This window comes from Rutilus rutilus (genome assembly GCF_951802725.1).
Source record: "Rutilus rutilus genome assembly, chromosome: 22".
In the NCBI taxonomy this organism is placed as follows: Eukaryota; Metazoa; Chordata; class Actinopteri; order Cypriniformes; family Leuciscidae; genus Rutilus; species Rutilus rutilus.
In genome coordinates, this window is record NC_140227.1 from 10420704 (window position 1) to 10426703 (window position 6000).

Consider the following 6000-nt stretch of genomic DNA (forward strand, 5'->3'; position numbering starts at 1 on the left):
TTCCATTCGCCTAGATTTGGAGTTACTTACAACACGTATAATTTAAATGAGCAGATAAAACACAACAGATAGGCCTGCATGTAAATAAATTACGCAACAACTCCTTGGCATTTTGACTTAGCAACAACACCACCACTTTGTTACTAGCCTAAACCCTTTACTCCGGTACGAAGACCGCGGGTCTTTTGCCTCTTGGTTGCGTGCGCAAGCAGTGATGACGTCGCCGAGAAATCCATGTATAGGGTTTGGGAACACATTCTCAATAAAAGTCAACAATGCATCCATTTCTGTTGGGAGAGGACAGTTTATCCTTTTTACAGATGAACAACGCTGTGCTTCAGAGTAATGACCTTCACTCCCATAAAACTGTACTCATTTAAGGGATAATAATCCAGACATTCCTCAGCATTTACACAAATTAATTCCTTTGTCGCAGGCAAAATCTCATAAAGTCCATAATCATGCAAATACACTGAGGGGCGGGGAGTCACAAGGAAAGTCACCTCATCATCTTTCACGAAAATCAGCTCAATCTGTCCAAACTGTAAAATAGAATTCTCCTCTTCACATTTAAGGCAAATTAAGTTTCCTTTCCTGTACAGGGTACCCTTGTATTCTACCCGTGTTGAAACAAAGTCTGGTTCATTAAGCAAGCTTGTCTCAACAGCTTTGCACACAGCATCACTGTACAAATGAGGAGAGTATGTGGCCAAGTCAACACTTTTAAGCTTTGGTGAAAAAAATGACCGTGAGTGAAGATATGCTTGAAGAAGTTGATGGTTGTGTGACAATGTCTTGCATACATTTTTGAAGTTCTGTGTTCTTCTCACACTTCTTTTGAAGTAGGAATGTTTGCTTTCAAATCTCAATGACCATAAACGAATTAAAGGTCCAAGACTTAAAACGAGTGACGTATAGTGAAGCATGTAATGATGTTTTGGTTTCAAATTTTCACCAGGAAACAGTTCCTTTCTTGTTTCCAGATATTCTGGTATTACGACATTGAGATATGCAATCTGTGCAGTGGTAATCTTGGGAGCACACACTAGCTCAACCAGTTCTTTCAACTTAACAGTCAGTTGCCATACAGGGTCTTGTGACTCCAATTATGACAGGAAGAAATCTGAGGAGACACCAGTTCTCAGCTGCTTGACCACCTAACTTTCTGCCTTTTTCACATATCTGGGAGGGGGCAGAACCAGCATCAGAATCCAGATATTTGAATTGTGCAAGTCTCCTGTTCAGCTGTGTATATGAAAACCACTTCCTTTTTACAAAGTATTCCAAGAAAATGGCAAGATCAATAGCTACAACGCCTTCAAACAAGTCGTGGCCAAGGCATGGGGGAAGGCCAGGCTGAGCAACATGAAAATATTTGAGAGAGTTGAAAATGGAGTCAAACTTCAACCCATTTACAACATTTTCTTCGGTCGTCCTTAGAGTTTCCACTGCCGCCTTATCCACAACTTTCCTGCGAGTCTTAATGGGCGTCGCCATGACACTCGATACTTCCTGTTGCCGGTATCTCAGTTCCGGTTTAGCGTAACGCTCAATGAAGCTTGCACACAAGGGATACTTGCGTCGCGGTACAAACGGGTGAAACTGATTACTGACAAGTAGTAATGCTGACAGATAAGCAATGGCTCCTTGTGGCTCAACGTGTACCGTTGTCAGGTGCACAAACAACACGCGAAAACTGAAGGATTTTATGAATGGGAGTTGTTTCCAACATAAACGGACCCTCTACGCAGAAAGAGTGTTTCTTGTAACTCTACTTAGAAAAAACTGCAGTACAACTGTATATATTTTTAAGTGGTATGTTTATTGTTTTCAATAATGTGAAAATTAATTCGAGAATTAACTTGAATGTGCAGCAATTTGTACAAATAGAGAGTATGTAGGCCTACTATATTTGTTGTAGCCATTAAATAAGAGCATTTAGTTTCATATTTGTTCAAATATTATAATGTAATTTTTTCCATCTATGTTGATTATGAAAAGTGAACACCATGATCATCTTCATCTTTGCAGCAGACACTGACAGAAAACGTCTCAGGTTACGTATGTAACCCTGGTTCCCTGAGAGGGAACGAGACGCTGCATCGAGACGCGGTGGGAACGCCCTGCGTGATTGCGTCGTGAAGCACGTGTATAATCAGTCCAATGGAAAGACGAGACGTCATAGGCGGGTGACGTCATCGACCAGGAAGCTATAAAGCACCCCTGAAAACAGACCGCGACAGCTTCTGAAAAGCCGAAGCAAGTCGATCACAGGCATGCAGGGAGTATGGCAAGGCGACGCAGCGTCTCGTTCCCTCTCAGGGAACCAGGGTTACATACGTAACCTGAGACGTTCCCTGCCATATGACAAATGCCTGTTCTGTATGAAGACCATGCGCACACTAGGAAACAAGCACCCTAGACCCTGGAGTGGAGCCTAGGTCCAAGTTATAAATCTAACAAATGTATGCGGTGAGGACCAGCCTGCCGCATTACAGATGTCATAGAGTGAAACTCCTGATAATAAAGCCTTAGAGGCCGCCATACTCCTGGTAGAATGGGCCGGGACAGCCAAAGGTGAAGGCTGTCCGGCCGCTTCATAAGCAAGTGAGATAGCCTCAACTACTCACTTGCTCATTATCTGTTTAGATGCAGGGCAACCCAACTAGGTAACCCGAAGCAGACAAATAATTGCTCTTATATATACGCCACAGGGAGCTCTGTGGACATAAGCATCCAAAGCCCGGACAGGGCATAACAGATTAAGTTTTTCCTGATCTGGGGTATTAAGGTGGAGGACAGAAGGCCTGCAGCACAAAAGACCCACAAATTTAATAGGGACCTAGGAATACAACCCGGCAAGGGGTGAGGAAAGACTACCACCATACCAGGTGCAAATCCAAGTACGTGCAGGCCTCAGCCTCATGTACCACGGAGAAGATGAAATAAGGATCTCTCCTCAGAGATAACCCAGCAAAGAAACATTCATTGCAGAAATCAAGTACTGTACCATAGGGCAGATAGCAAGATTCAGAAGGCGTTCTCCGCACCAGGCAGAGAACAGTTTCCATTTCAATGCATATTCAGTCTTCTCGTGGAGGGAGCTCTAGACTGGAGTATGGTCTCCACGACCTCAGTCGAGAGACCTGAATCTATGAGCTGGGCCCCCTCAGAGACCGAGCCCACAGTATCCATAACTCCAGATGAGTGTAACTCCCGGGAGCAAAGATATTGGGAAATGCGTACAGGTGAAGCCTCAACCACACCTAATACGTTGCATCCAGTTCAAGCAGAGCTGGACGCGTCAGGGAGAACCACATAGAGCAATGCGTTGTATAAAACGATGCGAAAAGTAGACTTGAGTCTTGACCGAAGTTCTCCCAAAGGAGCTCCACCACCTCGGGGTGAAGTCTCCATTCCCCGGGCCTCAGCCCCTGCCTCAACAGGATATCTGCTCTGATATACGAGACCATCAGTGCGTTGTCCAGAAGGACAAGCACATGGTGACCTCTCAGGTCTGGCAGGAAGTATTTGAGAGCTCGAAATACTGCCATCATTTCTAGCCGATTTATGTGCCAAGAACGTTGATGGTCCCAAAGACCTTTCGCCGAGCGGCCACTCATAACCGCCCCCCATCCCTCGAGGGAAGCATCCGTCGAAAGCATACGCGTCGATAAGAAGCCCCCAGCACTGGGCCCTTGGCGAGGAACCAAGGTTTCTTCCACATGACCAAGGCACGAAGGCATCGCCGCGTGACCTTGATCATGCGAAACGGATTTCCCCTCGGAGAAAACCCCTTGGTCCTGAGCCACCACTGCAGAGGTCTCATGTACAGAAGGCCAAAAGAGATACGTTGGACGCAGCTGCCATGAGCCCCAACAGTCTCTGAAACTGTTTCACAGTGAGTGACTGGCCTAGTTTTACCCCCTTTATGGCTGTGAGATAAAACACCCGGAAAAGTGGTCCTCTGAGCTGGGAGGAGCACACTCTTCTTGGCGTTGAGCCACAACCCCAACCTCTTTAAGTGAGACAGAACGACATCTCGATGCCGAACTGCCATCTGCTCGGACTGAGCTAAAATCAACCAATCGTCGAGATAATTCAATACGTGAATGCCCTGGAGTCTCAGAGGAGCCAGAGCTGCATCCACGCATTTTGTAAAGGTGCGGGGTGATAAACCTAGGCTGAAGGGAAGAACCTGATACTGGTATGCTTCGCCCCCGAAAGCAAACCTCAGGAACCTCCTGTGATGAGGATGGATAGATACATGGAAGTACACGTCCTTCAAGTCTATTGTGACAAACAAGTCCTCGGACTGAGACTGTGACACAATCATATATAGCGTAAGCATACTTTGAACTTGAGATTCTGAAGCCTGTTGTTTAATTGACGCAGGTCTAGAATAGGACGCAACCCCTCATCCTCTTTCGGAACAATGAAGTAATGGCTGTAAAACCCTGACTGTCTGATGGGAGGAGGAACCCCTTCTATAGCTCCTTTTGCAGAAGTGTCAGTACTTCCTGCTCCATAACCAGAGCCTGCTCGGGGTCCACCACTGTGGGGAGGACCTCTAGAAATCTGGGCGGACGAGAACCAAACTGAATTCTGAAGCCCTTTTCTATAGTGTGCAGGACCCACTGAGAAATATGTGGCAGTAGTTTCCACGCTGCCAGAAATTCTAATAGGGGAACCAGTCTCACGAGACTGGCCTCTGGATTTGGTTGAACAGTCACTTTGGTGCCCTGAAGCGGCAAACCGACAGGGAAACCGAACTGACTGCTCTACGACCCTCCTCGGAGGATCGTTTGGGGACGCTGACACCTCGGTATCCTGAAACGGCGAACCGGCAGGAAAACCGAACTGGCAACATTGCGACCCTCCTCAGAGAGTCGCACCCCAGAGGGCGCCGAGGAGAAACGATTTCTCAAAACCGTCCCTACCCCGGAGGGGACCACCCTCAGAAGCCTGCAGCCTCGGCGTCAGGGCTTCTTCTTCCAAGATATTTTAGAGATAAAACAGTCCTCAGATCTTGCATATCTCTAACTGGCTAGACTGCGACCGCCACCCAAGTCACCTTCGATTGTGGATGAACCCGAATGGCGAATCTCTGTTTTGCCGCACTCTATGCTGCGAGGAGCTTTAGTAGGCTGAGACTGCTCCCGCCCAGCAGTCTCAGGAACATTAGATCGGTGAGGAAGAAACCTCTGGAACGCCGCTGAAGAGTTATTTCTTCGTTTTTTTGAAAGCGGAGCGTCCAGAAGAACAGACATATTTTAATTTCTCTTTACATCAGAAAAAACTATACATATATATATACATATAAATATATATATATCACTCCGTGGCCACCAGCAGGAAACAACCGAACTGACAGCGCTGCGACCCTCCTCAGAGAGTCGCCACCCAGAGGACGCCAAGAAGAAACGATTTCTCGAAACCGTCCCTCCCCGGTATAGTTTATCTGTTGCACGACGCAATTCTCGAATAGCGTCAGTGCTGTTACATCCTCGCATTCATCCATGTCCTTATATACTTTACCTACCAGTGCTACCTAATAATATTTATCTAATATTTATGATGGCTGGTGGGTAACATCGGGGTTATGATGACGACCCGGGAGAGAGATAGCTCGCAAGCGTCTCTTTAACCCGAGGCACTGTCATACCATGATACTTTATACCCATAACATTACTATAGTAGAAGTTTAGGGATAAACACAAATAGAAACCGGTTTATTCCACGATCTCGACACCTCAGTGTGGAGATAGGGAAAAAACGGCACTCCCCGACGAGGAGGCTGAGATATAGAGTTTTCCTTATATTTTCACTCTCATATATGTTTGGCTGGCCAGAAATATTTAACTTAACAACAGCACAGGATAAAACCTCCTTTATAAGCTCCTCTTTATTCAACAGAGTTATGAGCTCACTTATTTATTTATTTATTATGAAAACTCAAAAACATCTGCCTTATTTTCTTTTTTTTTTTTTTTTTTTTTT